The sequence below is a fragment of the Lissotriton helveticus genome, chromosome 1_1 (genome assembly GCF_964261635.1).
Source record: "Lissotriton helveticus chromosome 1_1, aLisHel1.1, whole genome shotgun sequence".
NCBI lineage: Eukaryota > Metazoa > Chordata > Amphibia > Caudata > Salamandridae > Lissotriton > Lissotriton helveticus.
The window spans coordinates 98,427,804-98,453,662 of NC_136057.1; the positions used below are offsets into that span (position 1 = coordinate 98,427,804).

The following is a 25,859-nucleotide window of genomic DNA, read 5'->3' on the forward strand; positions in this document are numbered from 1 at the left end:
AGGGTCGTTAGACGCACCACAGGGGGCGGAGCCAGCATTGTGTGGGGAAAGCCCCGCCCTATTCAGGACCCAGGTGCACTCCTCCCCAGCCATCAGCACGCTAATCTCCACACTCACCACCGGGCAGACCCATCATGACTCATGGAGCCTGGCATCCCAGCCAGCTCCAGCCAATCACACGCCAGCACCTTTACAGCACACACACAGCCATGTCTAGAAGTGGCACTTCCACACTAGACACATACACGCCGCATACATCATTTCGCAGCATTCAATCACACGAGTCCGCACATACCAGACTCGAGCCTGTACACCCCACGCATCAGGAAATACCAGGGACACATACATTCCCCATGCATTCCTATGGGAGGGCAGGCCAACCTTACTCCACGCACTCAGAGTGCGCACGCACTTTCCACTGGGACACAGTGAAAGTGCGCAGAACACAAAAATCACCATCACTAGGTCACCATTAAAAGCAAAAAGTTTAGGGGTGAACCTGCTAGAAGGGCCAAGTCCAACACTAACCATGAAGAAAATGCTAACCACCGAAGGGAAAGAATGGGACATGTTGTTGCCACTCGCCCTCTTTGTTATTTGAAGCCAGGTTCAGAGAAGCTTGGGTTGTTCTCCCTTTGAACTTCTTTACGGGAGACAGCCACAAACCTTGCTAGAAATGACAAGAGAAGCGTGGGAACAAGAGAAACAAGAAGAGACACAACACCATCTAGAATACACCCAAAGCCTAAGAAACCGCATAGAGAAATTGCGAGATTTTGCTCACAAAAACCTAGAAAAAGCTCAAAGAAGCCAGCAGATGTCTTACAATAAAGGAAAGAGGTGACAACAGTTACAGGTCCATGACTGGGTGCTCCTATTCCTACCTTCCTTTATACGCCAAAAACGGGCAGAATGGAAGGGACCATATGACGGTGCTGAAAGGGTAGGCCTCACTACTTACCGGTTACGCCTTTCCTTAACCAAAACCCAGATATACCACATAAATCTACTAAAGAAATGGTTGGGACCCCTCCCCAAAGACACCCATTACGTTTTGTCTGACTCAAAACCCATTCCTTCAACATTGAATACATTGCCCATAAACGAACATCTAACAGAGGAACAAAAAGTGTCTCTTCAGACCCTCTTAGAGTCCTTCTCCTCCATCTTTTCCGACCTCCTGGGAAAATCAACAATACTCGAGCATGCCATTGTTACCCCACCAAATAAAGTAATAAAACAAAACCCCTACAGAATACCAGGCGTTAGGCGGGACGCAGTTCCTGACGAAATAGAGAGCATGTTACAACTAGGAGTCATAAAACCTTCCAGCAGTAACTGGTCTACCCCATTGTCATAGTTCTCAAACATGCTGGTTCCATCAGTTTTTGAATAAATGTCCGAGCAGTCAATACCATCTCGAAATTTCACTCATACCCGTTGATGAATCGAGAAATTAGGCTTAGCCCAACATATAACCACATTCGATCTTACAAAAGACTATTAGCAGGTACCACTTAAACAGGAAGACCAAGAAAAATCGCCTTTAGCACCTCTAATGGGCTATATGAGTTTACTGCACTGCCTTTTGGGTTACACAGAGCACCAGCGACGTTCCAAAGACTTATGAACAAAGTTTGCTCCCAACATCAAGAGTACTCCTTAGCCTTCATAGACGATATCATAATATTTAGCCCTAACTTGGAACTACATCTCGTCCATTGTGGGAAGATATTCCAAGCACTTAGGACTGCAGGGCTCCACGTGAACTCCAAAAAGACCAGGATAAACTTCACCATAGTCAAATATTTGGGCTATTTATTGGGAGATGGTGCTATCGCTCTGCAACAAGAGAAATTGAGAGCAGTCTTAGACACCCCCTTCCCTCCCACCAAAAAAGGCATTAGATCCTTTTTGGGATTACAAGGCTACTACCGCTGGTTTAAACCCAATTATTCTGAAATAGCAGCACCACTAACCGACCTACTGAAGAAAGAGAAAAGGAACTAAGACTTGGTAAATCCTCCCCAAGCCGCCAGAAAGGCATTCCACGAGCTCAAGTGAGCCATAACCTAAGGCGGAGAAACCAGCAGGGAAGACCGGAAAAACGGAGAACACCGAACAGCCTTCCGAGAGAGAGAACTGGAGCCTTGGGGAGGTCACAGCTTGTTGGCGAGGAGGGAAAGTCGAAACAGAAGGAGACCAGACCTCGCTGAAGGACGTGGAGTCACCACGCCATGGCCCCGGAGTGACGTGGCTCTTACAGGTGAGTGGGCATCTATGGGGCTTTTGGAAAGGGGCTGAGTCAGAGAGGGACGGGAGGGGAGGCTGAGGGGTGAAAGGGACCCAGGGAAAAGGAAATAAGTGAGATGGAATAGGAAGACAAGAGCAGAAATCATCGGCTACTCTTCTTGTTTTGGTTGCTCCAACCCCCTCCCTTCACATTTATGCATAGCTATTATTTATCTCTCACATCCTCCTTTGAATAAATCATAAAGCAAAAAACACTTACCTGAGTCTTTTTCTTCTGTCCGAGAGACGACGGCGGCCGAGGCTCACCTAAGGGACTGAAGTGGAAGACCCTGTGGGAAAGAAGAATACAAAAGAGACAATCAATCATTGTGATTTCCTGTAATAATAATAAAAAGTGCATACCAAGAAATTATTCAATGCAGTGTGCTCCTTCTTGACCGACTCTTCTTCAACGGGGAGCTACATACTTTCCCTACAGGGAATGGGAGACAGACACACACACACGGGAAAGCATAGTAGGAAAACGCTACATACAGTTTGTAGATGCTTGCATATGTACATTATTTTAGAAAGATGGTGGAACTATTGATTCTGAATGCACTTTCTTTTCTTAAGTCACAAATGTATGAAACAGTTTGTTGCAGGTCTAGTTGTTCTGCCGTCCTCTTCCCTCTCCCCATTGGTTAGCTATGTGACGTACAATGGAATGTTGGTATAATATTTATATGACGTGTACACCTCTACTCGGTGACTATATTACCTTCCTGACAGCTGTCCCCTCCCACCCGCAAGCTCGTTCTACGTACATAAATACCTATGAAAATATACTGTTATTTTCCTTGTTATTGAACCTACATTCTACAACACAGTCCAGACTCTGGAATTCACTGCACAGCCCCTTCCCTGAGTGTTGCCTCTCAGTGTCCTGAAGATGCCCCCGGCTCGAGAGTCACCCCGGGGTCAGAGGCCTCCCTCGCCTCTGCTTGAGCCCCGCTGCAGGGTCTGGGGGGAGGGAGGCACCGGGGGCCCGGCTGCCTGTGAGGAGTGGGGCCGGTGTGTTATTCCCCCTCTGAGTGACGCGCGAGCTCAACAAAACATTGGGTCTCACTGCTACGCACGCGCAGGACCGCGCGTCACGGCTGCGCACGTGCGGAGCAAAGACACGACATCCTATCGCCGAGTTAGGACCTTGCACGGGGTACGGACTGTAAACCGCCCTGGACACACGACGCGCAGCCTCACTGCGCCTGCGCAGAGAGACACTTCCCGCTCATACGCCTGCGCAGAGAAAAGGCACTTCTCCCAGAGGAGTCGACCGAGGAGCTTTGCATATGCATCTCACCCTGTGCTGTGGCAACCAGTGTCCCCGCGCGGACCCTGGAATTCAAGGCCTTCCTGACCTCGCGTTCCTCGGTGGGAGGCAGTGTCTGTCCTCAGCGCATGCGCAGGTGTCCATCTACGGTCCTCTCTAACCCACGCTCATAGTTCAGTGCTGGGGTTACTCAAAGGCCTCATAAAGCTCAGCCAGACCCACAGCAGGGCCCTCAGCACCCACGGTACACCCCAGGTGAGGCATGAGGTACAATGACTGTCTGGAGCTGGAGGGTCTCCAGCCTGCTGTCCGGGATTCATTTGTTGTTGTTGCATCGATCGATGATTATTTTGTCTCCACAATGCTCATTGGCCCTCTCTGCTGGAGTTGGGTCGCTCTTTTCAAGGCCTCAGCAAACGGTGACATTTGTTTCGCCTGAAAAGTCTGTGATGAGAAGATCGACCAGTAAAAGTAACACATGTACAGGATAAAAATAAATAGAAAAATAAATAGATAAGCAATGTCCAATCCATAATGTAGCAAAATACAGTAAACCTAGGTAAAGTGCATATTGTGAATAGTACAATATGAACGACTTCACAGATCGCACATAGATTTCCGTGCACCCGTAGCCACTCTCACAAAGGTGCCAATGCGCAAGATCAATGCAACATTGTCCAATTTAAATTTGCAGTCAACAGCGTCTGTTAAATTAATAGGTGACAAGTTTTTTTAAAATACGGAATTAGCAACCATTGTGCATATTTCATATAGTATTTACTAAAGACTAAAAAGTGTAAAAGCGTTTGACCGCTGTGATCATCACATGGACATGGCAGGGAGTCACGTTTTGCGTTATACCCATGGGGAAAACAAAGCAAATATCTTACGGTCCCAGCTCTTAGACGGAATAGGAGGCCTCTCTCCCATTGGGACATCGGTAGTGCAATATAACTTGATAGACAGTGCTCAGGGTGCTCAATGGATATAAATTTTGCGACCGTTTTTATATTCAATTCCCTTTCTAGTTTATCCGCGCTATAAAGTGCGTACAGTGCTGTCTTTAAAACGTTTTTGTCCATTGTTACAGCTGTGTTTGAGTTGGCAAACAGTCTACCAAGGTTAACGCTTTCCAGACCGTTAACTACCCCAGGAAGCCATGGAATATCCATCCCTTTCTCACAGCGAAGACTATCATCTATTATGTCCCTTGTGAGAGAAGCCTCGGGATTCTCCATTATGGCTAGCCAAAATAGTACAGGGCGGGCCCTATGATGTCTTCAATGTATCCTAATTTCAGTTTGCAGTGACATATGTACAGAGGGGTGGAGATTAGGGCGCCCAAGAGTTTTCTACAAATTCTACTTTGCTCTGATTGGATGCAAGAGCAGTTGGCAACACTCCATTCCTCTGCCTCATACAGGATCACACAGGATCTTAAAAATCTTTAAAAAGGCTGGAATTGTTCCGATTTTCTAGGGCGGAGGAGACTGAGGATTGAGTTAAAAGCCCTCGAGAACTTTCTTTTACAATATGCCAAGTGTTCACACCAGGTGCCGTTCGCAGCGAAGACCATTCCCAGATAAGGGGAAGTAGCAGTGCAAGTTAATTTTTGGTCGCCCACAGAGATAAAATATTAACAGACATTTCCTTGGCCCACAAGGCATTATAAAAGATTTCTTAAAATTTGTGCATAAATCTAGGCCGGACATAAAATCTGTGAAACCTCGAACTAAAGTGCGTAGTGCATTTGGTGTGCGACCAATTAAAACTGCATCATCTGTGTATAAAAGCACTGGGAGAAGTTTGCCTTGAATTCTGGGAACATCATTAGTTAGTGTGATCAGTAAATTGTTTATATATATGATAAATAGAAAAGGGTCCAGAACACACCCCTGTCTGACTTCTCTATCTACACTGATGTAATTGGAAACTTCTCCCCCAACACCAATCCTGACCTCGCTTTCAGGTCCGTATGGAGATAGGCTAAATAATGAACAAGGGCCTCATCCAGTCCATATTCTAAAAGGATGGACCATAGACGGGACCTGAAAACAGCAAAGCTCTCGCGACCACAATTAATGTAAATACATAAGGATATGACAACAGTAATCTCAGTGGAGTAAGACACAACAACAGATCTTCATCTTTTAAGTATTTCTCCTTCAGGAAGTTTATTGGATCCACAATTGGCTGAATTGTGGATCCAATAAACTTCCTGAAGGAGAAATACTTAAAAGATGAAGATCTGTTGTTGTGTCTTACTCCACTGAGATTACTGTTGTCATATCCTTATGTATTTACATTAATTGTGGTCGCGAGAGCTTTGCTGTTTTCTCATTAGCGAGGTTCTCCTAGACTCTCTTGGAACGGTTCAGGGTTTTTTCCGTTCGCTCTTCACGCACCACACTACACACATTGTTTTCCTACGAAACATAACGTTGATTCTAGGCAGAGCGCTTGGGTATCTGTAACACTACAAACCCTAACAGCTGTCTCCATAGACGGGACCTATTGACAAAATCGAAAGCTGAGGACAGGTCCATAAAAGAAAGCTAAGTAAAGTGGCAAGTGCTGTGCAAAAGTGTACTTCCCTGTGATCAAATTAAGAATAAGACTTTGCTCGTTTGTGCCAACTTTACCCCTGAAACGTAGTTGGCATTGTTCTAAAACTGATTGTCCTCTGTCCAGGTTAAAATTTTTGTGTATAAAACTCTGCCTAAAATTTTAAGGTTGTTATCTATGAGGGAGATCGGTCTACAGCAACAAGGTTGTGTGCAATCGCCGTTTTTAAAAATGGGAACGATCGTGCTAGTAGACCACGTCTTAGACAGTGGGGCATTGGTTAGAATATGAAAAATATTTAACAACTGTGGGGCCCAAAAATCTGGTTTATATTTAATAAGATCAATGGCCAACCCATCAGGGCCTGGAGTTTTATTGCCCGCACTCTGACGTATAGCCTCCTCAACCTTGTTTATTGATAATGGGATTCCAGGTGGCACCCTGTTAATAAAAGGGTCGGATTAAAAAGCAGGCTCTTGGTAAATAGTGGAAAAATGACTTTCCCAGGTGGCGCTCATTATGTTGCATCTGATGGGAGTGAACGGTTGTCCAATTGATCTTTAGTGGTAGTCCAAAATATATTCCCATTATTTAAGCTGGTGGCATTAATGAGCGCATCCCATTACACCTAGGGCTTTGAGATAGGACCTTGCGGAGCTTTCTGTTGACAATTGAGCACTCCTGATTGAACCATCTAGGTTCACGCAGTACTGTACAAATGGGTTTAGACAGCAAGGATTTAATGGTCCACTGAGTTCGGTAAAGGCGCTGATAGCCACTGGGTGTGGAACAGGGCCTATAAGCCGATGTTAATAAGATTCATGTTTCCCCTAACCATAGAACTGAATCGTTCTGTGTTATTAATGCCTCGCCAGCCCAGTCTGAGGTTATCTGTAGATGGTGATCGGTCCCTAGCACCACATTCTGTCTGAGGCGTTGGAACTGGAGACATCCGTAACGTTATTTGTATTGGGTTATGGTCCCCAAAGATTGTGGCTATAATTTCGGCTTTAAGCAAGCTTGCTTCTCAAGCGGGGGAGATAAAAAACATTATCAATTGTAGATGAGCAGCCCCTCCCTCTGAATGTCGGTTCGGGGGGGGGGCATTATCTTTTGAAGTTGCATCAATTTCCATAACATTAATTAAGTTAAGGGTGTTCAAATGGTCCATTAGCTCTCTACCCCATTGCATGTTTGTCTGCTGCTATGTGAATATTCACTTGACCATGAGTAAGTTAGCTTAGCATTAAAATCGCCCCCAGACAGATTCCTACTGACTTGAAAGAGTCGTTGGATTTTACAATAGATGCAATACAATTAAACAAATATATAAAATGCATATTTGGAACAGAATGAAAATCACAAGACCTGCCAAACGCCATTCAGCTACAAGCAATGCGCCCGCATGTTTATGGGTAATTCCTTCCACCCGAAAAGGAGCGTTATTCAAAGCACAGCAAGGGGGTGTTCGCCATGACCCTTCATCAGTATGAACGCTGTACCCTTCAATACGTTTTATTTGGTAGCCGAAACCATGCACCTTATTGCTGCTCTACTATAAAGAAAAATCACACTTTGATACTAATATACACCTGGGGTTTACTTAGACGTGGGCTATTGTGTAAAACTAAACAAGCCCACACACAGAGTGTCCCGTATGCCACCCATAACCGTCAAAGTTCCTATTTTACACACACAAGCAAAACATGTTTCTAAACATGGAAATAAATATAAGTATACTCAACCACGATTATAAAAGACTTCTAGACAGATAAGCTGTTGGCCTTCACTAAGCCAGATGACTCACTGAGTTGACCTGACATCCGAGTGTGACCTCTACCAAATCTGAATACTCGTAGGGCAGGCTCAGCCTTTCATCCTTTAGAGGGTGATAAACTGGTCGCCATTGAGCTGGTAATAGGAACATCGGGTTATAAGGCTGCAATTGGTGTGATGCAGAAATGTACTTCTAATAACTCGTCCCACCCGTAGAGGTTTATTCACAGTAAATTACACCTCGTTCACTCCTGAGGCAGAGAGAGGCTTAAAGCTTCTGCCATCAGTAAACAATGTTATGTTATGTTATGTTAACATTTTGATTAAGCGCAACAGCTGCCCCAGCAAAGAGGCGTCCCGGCGCTGAGGATCCACAAGTACCATACCAATAGCGGAGAAAGAGCTGAGGCAGGAAGTCCTAAGGAGAGGGGAACAGATGGGTCTTAACGGCTTTCCGGAAGGCGGACAGGTTTTCCAAGGAGCGAATATTCAATGGCAAGGAGTTCCAGAGCTTAGCTCCCAGAACCCTGAAGGAGCGACCACCAATACGGCAGAGCTTTGTGCGGGGTACTATTACTAGGTGTTGGCCTAAAGAGCGCAGACTGCGCTGTGGCACATAAGGTGTTAGAAGCGGGCGCATGAGTTTTGGGCATCTGGATTTGAGGATCTTGAATGCCAGGGTGAGGGTTTTAAATTGAATACGAGATTCAATGGGAAGCCAATGCAGCTTTCGAATGGTAGCTCTGACAGAGCATCTGCGGGGAAGACCCACCAAGGATCTTGCCGCCGAGTTCTGAACTCGTTGCAATCGCACTATCTCCGCTTTGTTTGCACCCAAAAATAAAACACTGGCATAGTCCAAGCGAGAGAGGATTGTGGATTGTACAATGAGTTGCCGGACTTTATAGTAAAACAATTTGAGTATCGGGTTAAGACTCCTCAGCAGGCCCACACAGGTAGCTGCCACTCTTTTTGAGTAGGTCTGGAAGCTAAGCGAGGAGTCTATCCAGACTCCCAGGTTTTTGACTAATGATTTAGGTGGTGGAATGGTGCCCAAAGAAGAGGGCCACCAGGGCTCGTTCCAATAGCTGGTATTCCTCCCAACAAGCAGCACCTCCGTCTTACCTGCATTGAGCTGCAGGCAATTGTCCGTCATCCACTGGGCTACTGCAGCCAGCCCACTCCTGAATCTCGAGGCCGAAGTAGATGGTCCTTCGGTGAGAGTGATTACCAGCTGCGTGTCATCTGCATATGACACCAGCGTGAGGTCCCACTCCTTAGCCACTACCGCAAGTGGCTGCACGTAGAGATTAAAAAGGAATGGGCCAAGTGCAGAGCCCTGAGGGACTCCCTGGCCGATGGAATGGGACTGGGAGAGAAACGGGCGAGCCGACACCCGGAAGGATCTGTCCTTCAAGAATGAGCGGAACCATTCCAGGGCAAGACCGGTAATCCCTACTGTCGCCAGACGATGTAGCAGAATGTCATGTGAAACCGTATCAAAGGCTGCGCTGAGATCTAACAGAATCAGCGCAGCGCTCTGACCGGCATCAAGAATTGTCCGGAGGTGGACAGGAGGGCAGACTCAGTACCGTGGCCCGGCCTGAACCCGTTTTGTGATGGGTCTAGGATGTTATTTTGATGCATATATTGGGACAATACGTTGCTAACATGAGCCTCCGCAAGTTTAGACACCCATGGGAGCAACGAAATGGGCCTGAAGTTTTCTAGTTTGGAGGGGTCCAGAGTAGGCTTCTTGATAATGGCGGAAACCCATGCTTGTTTCCTGACAGTCGGGACATTGGCCGAAGAGAAGGAAAGATTAAGTATAGAGGCCAGGGATGGTAGAAAGTATTCTAAAGACTTAATATTGGAATTAGTGGAGTTAAGTGGATCAAAAGAGTGCTGCGGGAATGACCTATATATTTTTTGCACTTTTTCTACAAAGAAAATGGCAAGGTACTCGCACTGCTGCGCGGAGGTGATACTGGAGACAGGGCTTCTGCTACTCTGCAGTTCTTGCACCAATTTAAAGATACATTTGGTGGGGTTCGGGCTAGAGTTGATTTCTTCTGCATAGAAAGAAGCACGCGCGGAGCAAATAGCTTTGTGATAGAGTTTTTGTTTGGCCAGATAAAATGCTTTATCCCTATCATTGTAGTCCCTTCTCCAGATTCGCTCGGCTTTTTTACAATCTTTCCGCATGGATCTCAAAGTGTCATTATACCATGGGTTGGAGGGGGATCTGCGCCCCTTGGTCCATTTAGCTGGAATGAGGGCATCTAATCCTCTGGTAATCCAGTCATGGAAGGCGGCGTATGCCATATTGATGTCCATATTTGTCTCATAATGGAATGCTCCTAGAGTAGAGTGGAGGTCATTGGTTGTAAGTTTATGTCAAGGCCTCTTGAAGCGCCGGGTTGGCTCATCCTTGTTGAACATTTCCCTGACCATCATAGTAATTTTGATTAAATAGTGATCTGTCCATCTCATAGGTTTAGGCGCATCTGTCCTAACCTCCGGGATATTAGTAAAGACAGGGTCTAATACATGCCCAGCCGAGTCCGTAGCAGTCTGAATTAAAGAGTCTAGTTGTAAGGCCGCAAGGTCCGCCAGGAGATTTTTGATGGTAGGGTCATGAGTCAAATCAAAATGGAGGTTTAGATCTCCTAATATTGTGAAGTTGATGAACTTAGAAGCAGGTCCGGGGGGTCGATAGATATAAAGCCCTGACAGAGCAAAGTGTGGGCCCATAATGATCTTAAATCGAGTGCTTTCACAGCCATAAATATCTTCCTTAATAAAGGCGCAGATATATTGATTTTTATAAATGACTGCTATGGCGCCGCCCCTTGCGTCTCTATTTAAGGTCTTGATCAAATAGCCGTCTGGCAACGTGAGGTTCGGTAGACTGGTCATGTTGTCCCGAAGCCATGTTTCACATAAAAAAAGAATGTCAGGGTTCTCATCAAGGAGGAGTGTGTTGACCTCTAAGTGGTGTTTTGCGAGAGACCTAATATTCAGTTGGAGGACGGTAATAGGTGTTTGTTTAAACGAGTCTGACCTGTGCCCAGATAAGCAGGGACTAGGTGTTGTGAATTCACAAGACTTACATTGTAAGCATGTCTGTCCAAGGTGGCCTGATAGCTCATCACAGGTCTGGCCAGGGTTCAGGGCAAGTAGAAGCTCCCTATCATAATGGCGAATTTCCCGTAGAGCTTGGCCAGGGGGACAGGCGAGAGGCGATGTCTTGGCGATGACGGGCGCAGACGGGCTTGCCTTCGGCGCGCAGACGGCGCGCCCGCTGCGCTCGTCCGCTGCGCATCCGGGGAATGCACATGGTTTATAGAAGGGGGCGTGGCCTAGCGGTAGTGGGCGTGACCATAGAGCTCTCGGTGATGGCGGCAAAGAATATTGTTGATATGACTCGTGGCAGCGCTAAAATCCGCTGCGCGGGGAAAGCAAGGATGTGATAAGTAAATAATAGGTTCCCAGGGAGAGGAGTAGGTACATAAAAACACAGTCTCACGGTCAATTTTATTTAAAAATGCGAACAAGCGCTCTCCCGGCTTCCGCCTCAGGAGGTAGGATTCTCTGGCTTGCGCTAGTGATCAGCGCTGCTTAAATGCCTTCGGCGGGGGCGTGGCCTAGCGGTAGTGGGCGTGGCCATAGGGCTCTCGTGATGGCGGCAAAGAAGATTGTTGATGTGACCCGCAGCAGCGCTAAAATCCGCTGCGCGGGAAAACCAAGGGTGTGATAAGTAAATAATAAGTGCCCAGGGAGAGGAGTAGGTAAATAAAAACACAGTCTCATGGTCAATTTTATTAAAAAATGCAAACAAGCGCTCTCCCGGCTTCCGCCTCAGGAGGTAGAATTCTCAGGAGTGATTCAATGGAGTGATTGTCACATACAGAACGAAGATCGGATTTGACAGAAATGTTTCTGGGCCGCAGATTGGACTCGTTTTGTCCATATTTAAAAAAAAAAAATCTTTTTATTTAAGAAACAAGAAAAAGAACAATAATAACAGGTGGCTTACATCGCGGAATGAAGGATTAATAATATACATACAGGGCATATAGACGGAGAATCATCAAGAGAGTCTGCTCACGTGTTACATCTGGTATATGGCTGCACTACAATCAGGTTAGTCAAAAAAACGCCTACCACCCACCCCACCTCCCCAAGAAAGCAGGATAAACATTGAATAACAACCCCGGATAGAAGGGAGGGGGAAGGGTGCAGCAATAAGAAGGTTACGAAGCTACGTCCACTGTACCGAACACTGTGAGAAATTACGCGACAATTGGCTAACTCACGCAAGTGATATCTCCACCAGAACCCGTCCACCCCATAACACAAATCCGCTACTCAAGAAGACCACCTATATCAGGATTTTGAAGGATTTAAAACATAAAAAACTACAAATACAATCTAAACAAACACCCCTCCCCCCACCCTGCACCCCAGCATATGGCTTGCGCCCTATCCCCAACTAGCTGCGTGCCTGTCGCCCCATCTAACTAGGTACTAAATGTAGTAAAACTTGGAGGAGGACATCTCAATACGGACCCCCGGTCCTCCCCCCCCCGCCAGAACCAAGAATCCCCATAATAAACACATAACTCCATTGAAAAGCAAATTTAAAAACTAAACAGGGGAAACAGTAACAACCACCCTACCTCCCATAAATACAATGGTAACGAATCCCACTTCAGAAAACCCATAGTGCCAAACCCCAACAGTCAGTCTCATCCTTGACCCTTCCGATCAGTCGAGCAAGCCCCTTCCAGACAGGCTTTTGCCTCCGCAGGATAGTCGGAATGTGAAAACAGTTCAGTATAGTTCCGTATGAGGCGAGGCAAAGTTATAGAGTCCCTAGGAATTTTATCGGCAGCAACGGTGACCCTCGTCGACATAAGCTCACGACGTCTGTGCCTCTGTGAGGAAATTGAAAGCGTCAAAGAGGGGTAGAATGCTGAATCATTCCATAGAGAGATCCCAGCAAGAGAGTCCGGAAGGGGAGCAACAATTCAACCAAACTCGGTAGACGATGTTGGTGGGCTTGGCAGACCATAGGGCACGTCGAGTACACGATTATCGGCCATCATATTGCCATGAAGCTCCGACACCTCTCGTGGCACGGGGTACACTGCCGCTACAGGGACCGCAATAAGTGATGTAGGCTGATCAGGATTTTGAGACGGTGTAGGGTCCGGTCCCACTTGTCCAAGTCCGTGTGCAACCACAATCATTTTTCAGACAATGAACTCCACATGGGAATGTAAGGCCCCGATCGCTGCCAATACAGATCGTATCGACGGTTCAGACTCAGTCCGTCCCACCGAATCGTGGTCCGAGACACCCATGTTCGCGTCCCCCCGAGGCCCGGCCTACCCCGGGGGAATCGGCTAATTTTGGGACGGACTGTCGTGGAGGGAGAACGAGGACTTACCAAGGTTGCGGTCCAGGTTCCGAGGCCACAGGCGTAGATCCCAACCCGGCAAACACCGGCGGGGTTCAGACCGGGTCTCCGGGCCAGGGACCCACACCCGCAGCGCACTGTCGTGCCTCGTCAACCCTCCATCGATTGTAGGCTAGAACAACGACCGCCGTCAAAATCGGGCTTAAAATCTTTTGCCATGTCCAAGGACCGGACCCTGATGGTCACCCACAGCCGATGTTATTCAACTGGAACCCGGCTGGGCCAGTACTCAAGTCCCCGGATCACAAGCTGGTGTAGGCCCCAAACTAAAACTCGACGTAACTTCGTCCACAAAGCTGGAAAAAATCCCGGGATTGCACCAAAATATAACGTAGCCGTTCACACACCCGGAGGCAGGGTGGAAATTCAGGATTTGTAGCAGGATTGTCCGGCGGAGGATGGAGGTCGGCGGAGCCGGGAGCCTATGCGGCCATCTTAGTTGCGAGCCTAGCTCCTCCGTTTTGTCCATATTTGTTCGCAGATTAACCCGGTTTAGTATTCAGACACATCACACAAGGGTCTTTCTAGGACTCTTGACTTGGGCCTCCAAATGAACATCTACTGAGGTTTGTCTGGCTCGTTTTCTGCTTTCCGGGAAGAATGCTGTCACGCTGCATGTTTGTTTAGGAGATTAGACAAAGTAATCACAGTGTTTCTTACAAAAAATAAAGCGTGAATGCCGTGTGTAATTAAAAAAAAATGATGTCAGAGAAGCGCATTTTTTTCTGAAGCAAACTAATCAAAGTAACCAGCGTAAGTAAAAAATCTGGCTACATTGTAAACGGTAAAAAAAGTAACCAACACGTAAAAACGGACTCTGGAGCAAATGAGTTTTAAAGGTGTCCAATAGCTTCCGGTAGAGACTATATAGAAAACTGAGAAAAAGGAAAACATCAAGTGAAAACGGACTTGGAAGCAAATGAGGCGGGAGGAGTAAAAGCACAGAATGGGAGGCTGATGCTAGCGGTTTCAAATTGAAAGCTAAAGAAGGGAATGTTTGAAAATGGAGAAGGGGTAAGAATAGTTGGCAAACAAGTCGGATGGGGGTGGGGGTGGGGGAGAAGGGGAGTGAGCGAGTGGGAGGGAAGCACTGGTGAAGCGTCACGTTTCAAGAGCCTGGTGGGTGGGGGGGCGGGGGACCCAGCGAGTGTGAGGGAGGAAAGGAGCATATGGGGATGGGGTGTGAGTGAGGGGGATCAGAAGCCTTTGATGGTGGTGTGCGAGGCCAAGCGCGTACTGGAGAAGCGCCACGCTTCAAGAGTTAACATGCATTGTGAGAAATCCGCATGGAATCTGCTTGGTCAGAGAGTTTGTTTTAACTACATTACTCTCGTCTATTTATCCCTGCGGGATAGAATAGTCGAGACCTAAAAACTTCATCTTGCAGACGAACCAAGAATCACGCTTGAATGTCACAACTTTTTAAAACAAGGTAGTCAGGAAAGTGTGGCGAATATATTGCAGCTCCTTGCATTTTGACAGCCCCAAGCAAATTTGAGAACAGAGTGGATGTATGTAGCAGAGACGAGTCTGTTCACCCAATGTGAGTGGTGATATCCGCTTTGCTGATCTGTCTGCAGTTATGATGCTGCTGACAGTAGCGTGTCTGCTAAAAGTGATGGCGTGACTGGTGGAACAGTAAAGCCAAATAAGAGAAAGTTATCTTCCGACACCGCAGTCTTCGTGACTATGACCAGTAATACTGAAGACTCTTGAGACTCACAGCAGTAATTTCTTCTTTCAGAGCGTTATTGCTGCAGATGGAGTGAAGCCAAGAAGTAAGCACATTACTAAGGTACCAACAACGTTCAATATTGTTCATTTGTATTAACTGTTTCTCTTTTGCAGCATTTTGAAATGCATTTTCTATTTTTGTTGCTTTTTGTTTAGTTTTTTCTTGTAGGTTGTTACCTTTGGTTTAAAGGGAAATATGTTGTAGTGTGTGATCTTAATGCTGCAGTTTGCATTTCATTACCATTATTTGCTTATCCTGGAAAATCTCCAGGGTGTAGGAGATTTGTTGTTCCAGAGTTCATTCTTCAGCTTCTGGGCAGTTGTCGCTCTGTGGCGATCTGTGGTCCTGTTTCTCTGCTCTTCTTGTAGCAGCTCCTATCAGAGCTTCATCCTCCCGCCAACGATAATAAGATGCCAGGCATCACACAACACAGACTATGTTGGGTTAAGTCCATCTGCTCTGCGCAGTTAGAGCTAAGATAAAGTTCTACGGACCCATCAGGCTGTGAATGTAACCTAAGGGCTTAAGATGAAATGTAGAGCTTACCTCCTTCCTGAGTGGCTCCAGTCTGCTGTGTGCAGACCCTATAGCTGGCAGCACCCAGGAGTATGTATGTATAAATCAGATTATGTTGGAAGTAATCTGCAATATAGTGGCAGGCAGCCCCCTTGCCATAGAGTAGGGTTTCTCATAGTGTTTTAATTCCTGACACATTAATGGAGATTGTCTTTTAACAGGCAGAAGAACAACACTGACCATATATTTCTCTGGATTTGTTTTTAAAATGATGTACACATTCAGAATGGCATTTCGCTCTGCTGGAATAATAAGACAAGTTATCTTGCACTCTATGTTGTTGCATGGATTTTTGTCTGCAATGCATTCCATGTTTTATTCAAACGTGCTTTCTACAGGGCGCACATACATGATTTGCTGCTGTAGAGAAATAATGCTCCTGTGTACTGTGACAGATTCTGAAATATTGAAAAACTTCATGATTTCTCTTTCAGCACTTCATAGTAAAACCTTTCAATCATTTGGCAGAAACATAACTTTGTACCATTAAAATAGTTTTGATGGGGAACATTCATGTGGGGTTAGGACTGGCTCGACCAGAGTGCTTGCTGACTTGCAGGAGTATGGAGTTGACCACCTTGCCTGGTCCGGTGTGGAACCAATCCAGCGATGCTTTGCTGCAGACTCATTTGCCCTGATAGCTGGTCAATAGTTTGAGGAGGAGGAGGTGAAGAGCTGGCTAAGTGTGCCATGAGCCTGGCAGTTCAGTACATCCCTGAGAAATGAGCTTTGAGTCGATGTAGTGTTCCTCTTATACCACGTGCAATTCATCCTCTCCAAAACCTCAAGAATTCCTGGGTGTCTAGGGCGGCTGATTCTGATTGGGTGCTTGATAGTTTTCCAGAAACTCATGTTCTTGATTGTTCATGTTTGTCAGTAGTTAATTAAACACGCCCAGGGGTTTTATCTCTTCAGTGACACAAGCTGCAATAAAACTTTCTTTGTCGTCAAAGAATGGAAGGGCTGTGGAACTGTCATTCATCTCACTGCTAAGCAGAGCAGTGTCATGCTTCACCCTCACTCAGGCCTCTGATTTTGACCAACATCGCTTAGAACAATGGGACTTTTAAGACAATCCTTTTAATGAGAAAAACAAAACTACAAGTCCCTTAAGCAATAGTGGTGGAAGGTGTCACGCATGACCTGGAGCAACATCCGATTCAGCACATCCAGTTCCATTTTTTAAGTATTTGACACAATATTGAATTTATAACCTTTGTTTTTTATGGTCATGAGTCATCAGATATACTAAAAACGTGTATTTTATTTTCAAGGTCAATTAAGTAATGGTCACCAGCTTGGAAGCTCTGTTAATTCTTCGGTATTTGTCATTGATCTCCACATGTGGCTGGTTTGGGTCTGCCCCTGCATCATTCCCGATAACTCACACAGGTAAGGAGCTTGTAGCAGCAACATGAAAACCCCATACTCGTCTGTAAGAAGTGCGCTCCGAGGCAGGTATCCGATCATTTTTGTGAAACAAGCAAGGGTCAATATCTGCTATGTACATTTGTTAAAATAAAACACAGTTATACTGTTCCGGAGGTTCAGTCCCAAAGACATTATTTAGTTATTTATTTAATTATACAAGATTTATAATGCGCATGGCTGCCCCAGCGACGAGGCGTCCCAGCGCAACCAGAACCGGCAGCGAGAACAGGGGGGCTTACAAACATGGGAGATTACAGAGTGGGGAACAACCATGTTTTTAATGATTTTCGAAATGGCAAAAGATTGGTGGTCAATCGAATGCTAACTGGCAGAGAATTCCAAAGCTTGGCTGCCATGAAACAGAAAGAGCGACCCCCCGTCCTTGCCCTCCTCACTCGAGGGACACAGACCAAACTGTGGTTTACGGAGCGCAAGGTGCCCCTGGGCAAATAGTACTTCAGCAGGCCAGATAGGCCAGTAGGGGCTTGCTGTTTCAGGATTTTGTGCGTAGTGCACAGCACCTTGAACTGAATACGAGCTTCGATCGGCAACCAATGCAGTTTCAGAAGCACTCGTGCAACAGATTGGGATCTTGGGAGTCCCACTAACATGCGGGATGCCGCGTTTTGAACCTTCGGCAGGCGTTATTGGCCCCTAAGTATAGGGCATTGCCATAGTCAAGCCTCGCAAGAATGGAGGCTTGCATGATGGTTTGGCGAACGCTGGGCGGAAAGAGACCAAGCAAAGGCCTCAATCCTCTCAGAAGGCCAAAGCAAACAGCAGCAACAGCTCTGGTCTGCTTCTCGGATGTTAGACCGGAGTCGAACCAAACACCCAGGTTCTTTACCATCTCCTTCAGAAGCGGGGCAGGTTTCAGATGTTCAGGCCAGCACTGCTTGGACCAAAGCTCCTGGTCGAAGAATCTCAGACTTGCTGGCATTTAGTTGAAGGCAATTAGCCTTCATCCAGTCGGAGATAATCGCCAGATCCTCTGTAACTGAACGCAGATACCCTAGGAAGCATGTGCTTTTAAGACAAGTTGCGGTCACTTACCTGAAGGTGACATGCTTCATCATTGGGCTATGCTCTTCACCAGGTCGGCGCTACAATGCCGGGCGGGTACCACAAGAGGGGATTTTGTCGGAGATCTTCTAACACTATCAATGCTACAGCAATTCCTTCCTGGTGCTGAACATCTTTGAATCCCATTGTTCATGACGAGCTCAGCTCGTCATGAGCACACAAGCAGTGTACTGCATGACCAGCTGAGCTCGTCATGAGCATGGAAGGGGTTAAGAAGTACGCCGGATAAGCATAGTAGGTCAGAGGATGTTGTGTCATAAGATGTGAGATTGGTGAAGTCTGAATATAAGATCAGCTATCGACCAGTTGCCGCAATATAGTTCATGTGATCTTCCTGGTCCATGTTGAGATTAAAAACAGTGGCAGAGAAACTGAGGAACTAATGGCCCCTATCACTGTGTACAAATGTGGTAAGCTGGGGTCTATACTTCATGTCAACTTTTTTCATGCCTTGTGTAGTCATGGAGCAATCTGTTGACATTTCATCAGGACCAAATATGGGAAAATGGGTTAATGTGACCTAATCTTCTCCACCATGTGAGGAGCTCTGTAACTCAAAGCCCTGCACCGTGCATACGTGATAAGGTGCCTATTAACTTCTTACAACCACAGGTGAGCACTGCCTAACAGAGTGCACTAGATACGGTAACCCTCCTAAAATTCAGGACATATTGACTTATCCAATAGCGAGGACGCCGCATCAGAGGGCAACTGGTTTGAAAAGCACATGCATCTAGCGTGCCTGCGTTCAGTTAGAGATAATGTCTGTGGGACTGAACCTCCAGACCAGTATACTGTGAGTTGATTTATATGAAGAATGTGTATACTGGACTGTATTTTCCTCGTCATCTCTTGTGCTATGTAAAATAAAACGCAACACACCGGGAGGCCAACAAATCTATCATACATTTAATGCAAAAATAGCAAAAGGCCAAGCAAACTAACAAGTGACAATTGTCTTTGCAATGGACGAGAGCATCCACCCTAAAGCAAGTTGGAGTATATCATGCTAATGCTACACAATGTATTTTTATGCACTTTTCTCCTAATACAAGTCAATGAAACATGAACACGTGATAGAAACAGTTACTGAAACAACACTAATGAGTAGGAGGCAGGATCTTCTCTCGAGAGGAATGTGAGGAGTCCGTGAGGTGCAGATAAAAGATACACAGACAAGCTGCAAAATTCACTGTTTCGGAAATAACACTTCTGTTTGTAAATATTCAATTTACTACTAGATACAGGAAAGTGTGCAGATGAACATCACTAAATAAAATGGTTCTGGGCCCTAATAGAATCATGTAACTTTGCAGGCATATTAAGGCGAACAGTCCCATCAAATTAATATAAGAATATTGTAATTTGGTTCTGTAATATATCAATGCACATTGAGGCATTCATGTGTAACCAATTATCGGTATTAAAGAAACCAGTATATCCAGTTATGCTTTCTCAATTCCTGCTTGTAATGAATACCAGAGGCTAGCGTTGTTGTTAGCCAGCTCCAGTCACCAGTGGCCCGTCACATATTATCCTCAATAGGATCAATGCCCAAGGCCTGTGCAGCCGCTAACCTGCCCTAGTCAGTAGTGACCTCCCAGACCTGTTATTCTGCATATAATCAGCAAGGCTTCGGCTCTAAATACACTCACCCCCACATCCTTCCCGTATAATAGCAATGTAATTTATTTACTTACATCATACGGTAGGTATCGCACTATATCACACGATCCCAAAAACAAAGAAAATAAAAAATTGCCTAACCATTCAGCACTCCACCTGGTCAAAAATGACTAAATCACACCAAGCACTATAGCCTGCCACATCACATGGCACACTCAGCCACAACATGACCAGATACCACAGCAGGGATTTGGGGCCATTAATCTTATGTTCGAGGCATGTGTGCTGTAGATGCACATGCTTTGCATACTCCTGCCATCTTGTGTTGGGTCCAGATGTTTGCAAGTTGTTTTTCTTTGAAGAAGTCTTTCCAGTCACGAGGTAAGGTGACTCCTCCTTTCAGTGATAGTGCACATGGTCATTGACTCCATTGTTAGATTGTTTTTTACCCCCAACGGGTTCGGATGTGTATTGCTGTGCTCCGACACCGTTCCTCGGGTTCCCCTCGGTGCGCAGCAATACACTCTACCCTCAACAGTATTGTTTCAGTATGCATTTCTTTGTTCTCCGCATTTCAGATTGATCGACAAACTCTCCATTATTGATAGAAAACCTTGTGGGCAACCGTTGGGCTACGTAGGGCCAGCCTTCTACAAATGGAACGGACTCCATTCCATTTCTTTCCTTGGTACCACGCCAAGTACCCTCGCACTGGCCTACATCAAGTTTGTAACTTATGTCTCTCTCCGGAGCACAAGGAGGAAGACTGTGACGCTTGTAAGTTCTTTCAGTCCAATAGGACTCTACCCGATCATCAGGCTCGATGACGAGAGAGGCAGAGCCAAAGCATTCAAAACACTCTGGATATCTTTGCAGAAGAATCTGACCTAGAAGAGATAGAAGCGTCCTCCGTTGAAGAAGAGGCGATTCCAGAGCCCGATTCCGAGCTCGAAATCTATCTGAAGTCCCAAGATGTGCCTTCGGGACATGGTGCCGTGAGTACTGAAGACCCCTTGCCCCCTAAATCCTCTTCTAAAACTCATAAGGCTACAGCACCACCTCTGCCTTCTGGCCAAAGTCGGCACCGAGACAATGTTTCCAACGTCACATCCCTCGGCTCGGCACCAAAACAAACCGTCAAGCCTTCCAGCTCCAGATCGAGTCAGAAGAAATTACCTTCAGATCCGAAATCATCAGGCTCCAGGACAAATCTGGTTTGGAGCCGAAACCCTCCGCTTCGAAACACCATCTCGCTTCTGAGGCAAAACATTCTATAGACTAGCCGAAATCCGAGGACAATGTTCTCGAGCCTCCATAACCAATTTTAGACGTTCTTAAGGCCAAATTGGATCTTAAACAAAAGAACATTTTAATTTATCCTGATACTGGACATAAATCCAGCGAAACACAAGCATCCTGGAGAGGACACTTCTGATAAGATTCCCTAAAAGAAGACAGACATGGCTACTAACCATGTTAATCCTGCCCCACAACCCTCCCCGTCGCCACCTTCTTCTCCACAGTTAATAATTGAAGAGCCCTTACACATAATACCTCAGGGATCTCCACATCCAGATCCAGATGTGGACAAGGTGATGATGATACTCATTTGCCTGCAGACCCATGGAATGATTACACCATTGGCCTCCAGTAGACAATGAGCCAGACCTTTACCCGGCAAAGCTATCACCACCAGATGATAATATGGCTTATGAACAGCTCATTGCCAGAGCAGAAGAGTATCATGGGGGTACCATCACATAAAGAGACATTAGAGGAGGACTTCCTATTTGAAACACTTGAGTCTACGCACAGGTCAAGTCAAACACTCCCTATGCTTGAAGGCATGATGAGGCATGCATATGATATCTTTAAAGACCCTTTCAGGGCATGTATTATAACTCCAAGGGTAGATAAAAAATATCAACTCTCACCATCAGAGCCTGTGTTTATTAAGGGACAATTACCTCTTGAACCTCTACAACGCTTGCAAAAGAACTAACTCGCAAACCTGTGGGGATGCACCTCCCCCAGATAAAGAATCCAAACTTACAGATGTCTCGGGGAAATGAGTAGCTGTTCAAGCCGCTAACCATTGACGCATCGCAAACACACAGGGCCTACTAGCTAGGTACAACAGGGCACACTGGGATGAGATGGAGCAACTGCTCCAATATCTCCCAGACTCACACAAAACTAAGGCACAGCAGTTAGTTGAAGAGGGGAAACTCATTTCTAACTCCTCAATGAGATGTGCTTTAGACGCAGCAGGCACCGCAGCTAGGGAGATCAATATCTCCTTAGAAGGCGTGCATGGCCTAGAATCTCAGCTCGGGAGATCAATACCAGCATTCTCCTCAGAAGGCGTGCATGGCATAGGATCTCAGCTCGGGAGATCAATACCAGCATTCTCCTTAGAAGGCGTGCATGGCTTAGGATCTCAGCTCGGGAGATCAATACCAGCATTCTCCTTAGAAGGCGTGCATGGCGTAGGATCTCAGCTCGGGAGATATATACCCGCATTCTCTTCTGAAGGCGTGCATGGCCTAGGATCTCAGCTCGGGAGATCAATACCAGCATTCTCCTTAGAAGGCGTGCATGGCTTAGGATCTCAGCTAGGGAGATCAATACCAGCATTCTCCTCAGAAGGCGTGCATGGCTTAGGATCTCATCTCGGGAGATCAATTCCAGCATTCTCCTCAGAAGGTGTGCATGGCTTAGGGTCTCAGCTCGGGAGATCAATTCCAGCATTCTCCTTAAAAGGCGTGCATGGCTTAGGGTCTCAGCTCGGGAGATCAATTCCAGCATTCTCCTTAGAAGGCGTGCATGGCTTAGGGTCTCCGCTAGGGAGATCAATTCCAGCATTCTCCTCTGAAGGTGTGCATGGCTTAGGATCTCAGCTCGGGAGATCAATACGAGCATTCTCCTTAGAAGGCGTGCATGGCTTAGGATCTCAGCTCGGGAGATCAATACCAGCATTCTCCTCAGAAGGCGTGCATGGCTTAGGATCTCAGCTCGGGAGATCAATTCCAGCATTCTCCTTAGAAGGCGTGCATGGCTTAGGGTCTCAGCTAGGGAGATCAATACCAGCATTCTCCTCAGAATGCATGCATGGCTTAGGAGCTCAGCTCGGGAGATCAATACCAGCATTCTCCTCAGAAGGCGTGCATGGCTTAGGGTCTCAGCTCAGGAGATCAATACCAGCATTCTCCTTAGAAGGCGTGCATGGCTTAGGATCTCAGCTCGGGAGATCAATACCAGCATTCTCCTTAGAAGGCATGCATGGCTTAGGGTCTCAGCTAGGGAGATCAATACCAGCATTCTCCATAGAAGGCGTGAATGGCTTAGGATCTCAGCTCGGTGGATAAATACCAGCATTCTCCATAGAAGGCGTGCATGGCTTAGGATCTCCGCTCGGGAGATCAATACCAGCATTCTCCTTAGAAGGCGTGCATGACTTAGGGTCACAGCTAGGGAGATCAATACCAGCATTCTCCTTAGAAGGCGTGCATGGCCTAGAATCTCAGCTCGGGAGATCAATACCAGCATTCTCCTCAGAAGGCGTGCATGGCTTAGGATCTCAGCTCGGGAGATCAATACCAGAATTCTCCTTAGAAGGCGTGCATGGCTTAGGATCTCAGCTCGGGAGATCAATACCAGCATTCTCCTTAGAAGGCGTGCATGGCGTAGGATCTCAGCTCGGGAGATATATACCCGCATTCTCTTCTGAAGGCGTGCATGGCCTAGGATCTCAGCTCGGGAGATCAATACCAGCATTCTCCTCAGAAGGCGTGCATGGCTTAGGATCTCAGCTCGGGAGATCAATACCAGCATTCTCCTTAGAAGGCGTGCATGGCTTAGGATCTCAGCTAGGGAGATCAATACCAGCATTCTCCTTAGAAGGCGTGCATGGCTTAGGATCTCAGCTAGGGAGATCAATACCAGCATTCTCCTAAGAAGGCGTGCATGGCTTAGGATCTCAGCTCGGGAGATCAATTCCAGCATTCTCCTCAGAAGGCGTGCATGGCTTAGGGTCTCAGCTCAGGAGATCAATACCAGCATTCTCCTTAGAAGGCGTGCATGGCTTAGGATCTCAGCTCGGGAGATCAATACCAGCATTCTCCTTAGAAGGCATGCATGGCTTAGGGTCTCAGCTAGGGAGATCAATACCAGCATTCTCCATAGAAGGCGTAAATGGCTTAGGATCTCAGCTCGGTGGATACATACCAGCATTCTCCATAGAAGGCGTGCATGGCTTAGGATCTCCGCTCGGGAGATCAATACCAGCATTCTCCTTAGAAGGCGTGCATGACTTAGGGTCACAGCTAGGGAGATCAATACCAGCATTCTCCTTAGAAGGCGTGCATGGCTTAGGGTCTCAGCTCGGGAGATCAATACTAGCATTCTCCTCAGAAGGCGTGCATGGCTTAGGGTCTCAGCTAGGGAGATCATTTCCAGCATTCTCCTCTGAAGGCGTGCATGGCTTAGGATCTCAGCTCGGGAGATCAATACCAGCATTCTCCTCAGAAGGCGTGCATGGCTTAGGATCTCAGCTCGGGAGATCAATTCCAGCATTCTCCTTAGAAGGCGTGCATGGCTTAGGATCTCAGCTCGGAAGATCAATACCAGCATTCTCCTTAGAAGGCGTGCATGGCTTATCATCTCAGCTCGGGAGATCAATACCAGCATTCTCATCAGAAGGCGTGCATGGCGTAGGATCTCAGCTCGAGAGATCAATACCATCATTCTCCCCAGAAGGCGTGCATGGCTTAGGGTCTCAGCTCGGGAGATCAATACCAGCATTCTCCTTAGAAGGCGTGCATGGCGTAGGATCTCAGCTCGAGAGATCAATTCCAGCATTCTCCTCTGAAGGCGTGCATGGCTTAGGGTCTCAGCTAGGGAGATCAATACCAGCATTCTCTTTAGAAGGCTGCATGGCTTAGGGTCTCAGCTCGGGAGATCAATACTAGCATTCTCCTCAGAAGGCGTGCATGGCTTAGGGTCTCAGCTCGGGAGATCAATGCCAGCATTCTCCTTAGAAGGCGTGCATGGCTTAGGGTCTCAGCTCGGGAGATCAATACCAGCATTCCCCTCAGAAGGCGTGCATGGCTTAGGGTCTCAGCTCAGGAGATCAATTCCAGCATTCTCCTTAGAAGGCGTGCATGGCTTAGGATCTCAGCTCGGGAGATCAATACCAGCATTCTCCTTAGAAGGCGTGCATGGCTTAGGATCTCAGCTCGGGAGATCAATACCATCATTCTCCCCAGAAGGCGTGCATGGCTTAGGGACTCTGCTCGGGAGATCAATACCAGCATTCTCCTCCGAAGGCGTGCATGGCTTAGGGTCTCAGCTCGGGAGATCAATACCAGCATTCTCCCCAGAAGGCGTGCATGGCTTAGGGTCTCAGCTCGGGAGATCAATTCCAGCATTCTCCTCAGAAGGCGTGCATGGCTTAGGATCTCAGCTCGGGAGATCAATACCATTATTCTCCCCAGAAGGCGTGCATGGCTTAGGGTCTCAGCTCGGGAGATCAATACCAGCATTCTCCTTAGAAGGCGTGCATGGCTTAGGATCTCAGCTCGGGAGATCAATTCCAACATTCTCCTCAGAAGGCGTGCATGGCTTAGGATCTCTGCTCGGGAGATCAATACCATCATTCTCCCCAGAAGGCGTGCATGGCTTAGGGTCTCAGCTCGGGAGATCAATACCAGCATTCTCCTTAGAAGGCGTGCATGGCTTAGGGTCTCAGCTAGGGAGATCAATACCAGCATTCTCCTCAGAAGGCGTGCCTGGCTTAGGGTCTCAGCTCGCGAGATCAATTCCAGCATTCTCCTTAGAAGGCGTGCATGGCTTAGGGTCTCAGCTCGGGAGATCAATACCAGCATTCTCCTCAGAAGGCGTGCATGGCTTAGGATCTCAGCTCGGGAGATCAATACCAGCATTCTCCTCAGAAGGCGTGCATGGCTTAGGATCTCAGCTCGGGAGATCAATTCCAGCATTCTCCTCTGAAGGCGTGC

General features: G+C 46.9%; 2 long non-coding RNA genes across 2 annotated transcripts in view; one reads left to right on the plus strand and one right to left on the minus strand.

The window, feature by feature from the left end:
• The window catches only part of LOC144757364 (uncharacterized), a 57,129-nt gene extending 53,898 nt beyond the window's left edge, over positions 1-3,231 (minus strand). Inside the window, exons 1-2 of the long non-coding RNA XR_013595593.1 lie at positions 3,109-3,231; positions 2,513-2,582 (exon numbers count right to left, since the gene is read on the minus strand). This is a non-coding gene — a long non-coding RNA (uncharacterized LOC144757364). The remainder of the gene's footprint in view (positions 1-2,512; positions 2,583-3,108) is intronic.
• Positions 3,232-3,574: 343 nt separating this feature from the next.
• Positions 3,575-25,859, plus strand: part of LOC144767905 (uncharacterized) — a 210,204-nt gene continuing 187,919 nt past the window's right edge. The window contains exons 1-3 of the long non-coding RNA XR_013598382.1: positions 3,575-3,820; positions 15,136-15,186; positions 16,977-17,094. This is a non-coding gene — a long non-coding RNA (uncharacterized LOC144767905). The remainder of the gene's footprint in view (positions 3,821-15,135; positions 15,187-16,976; positions 17,095-25,859) is intronic.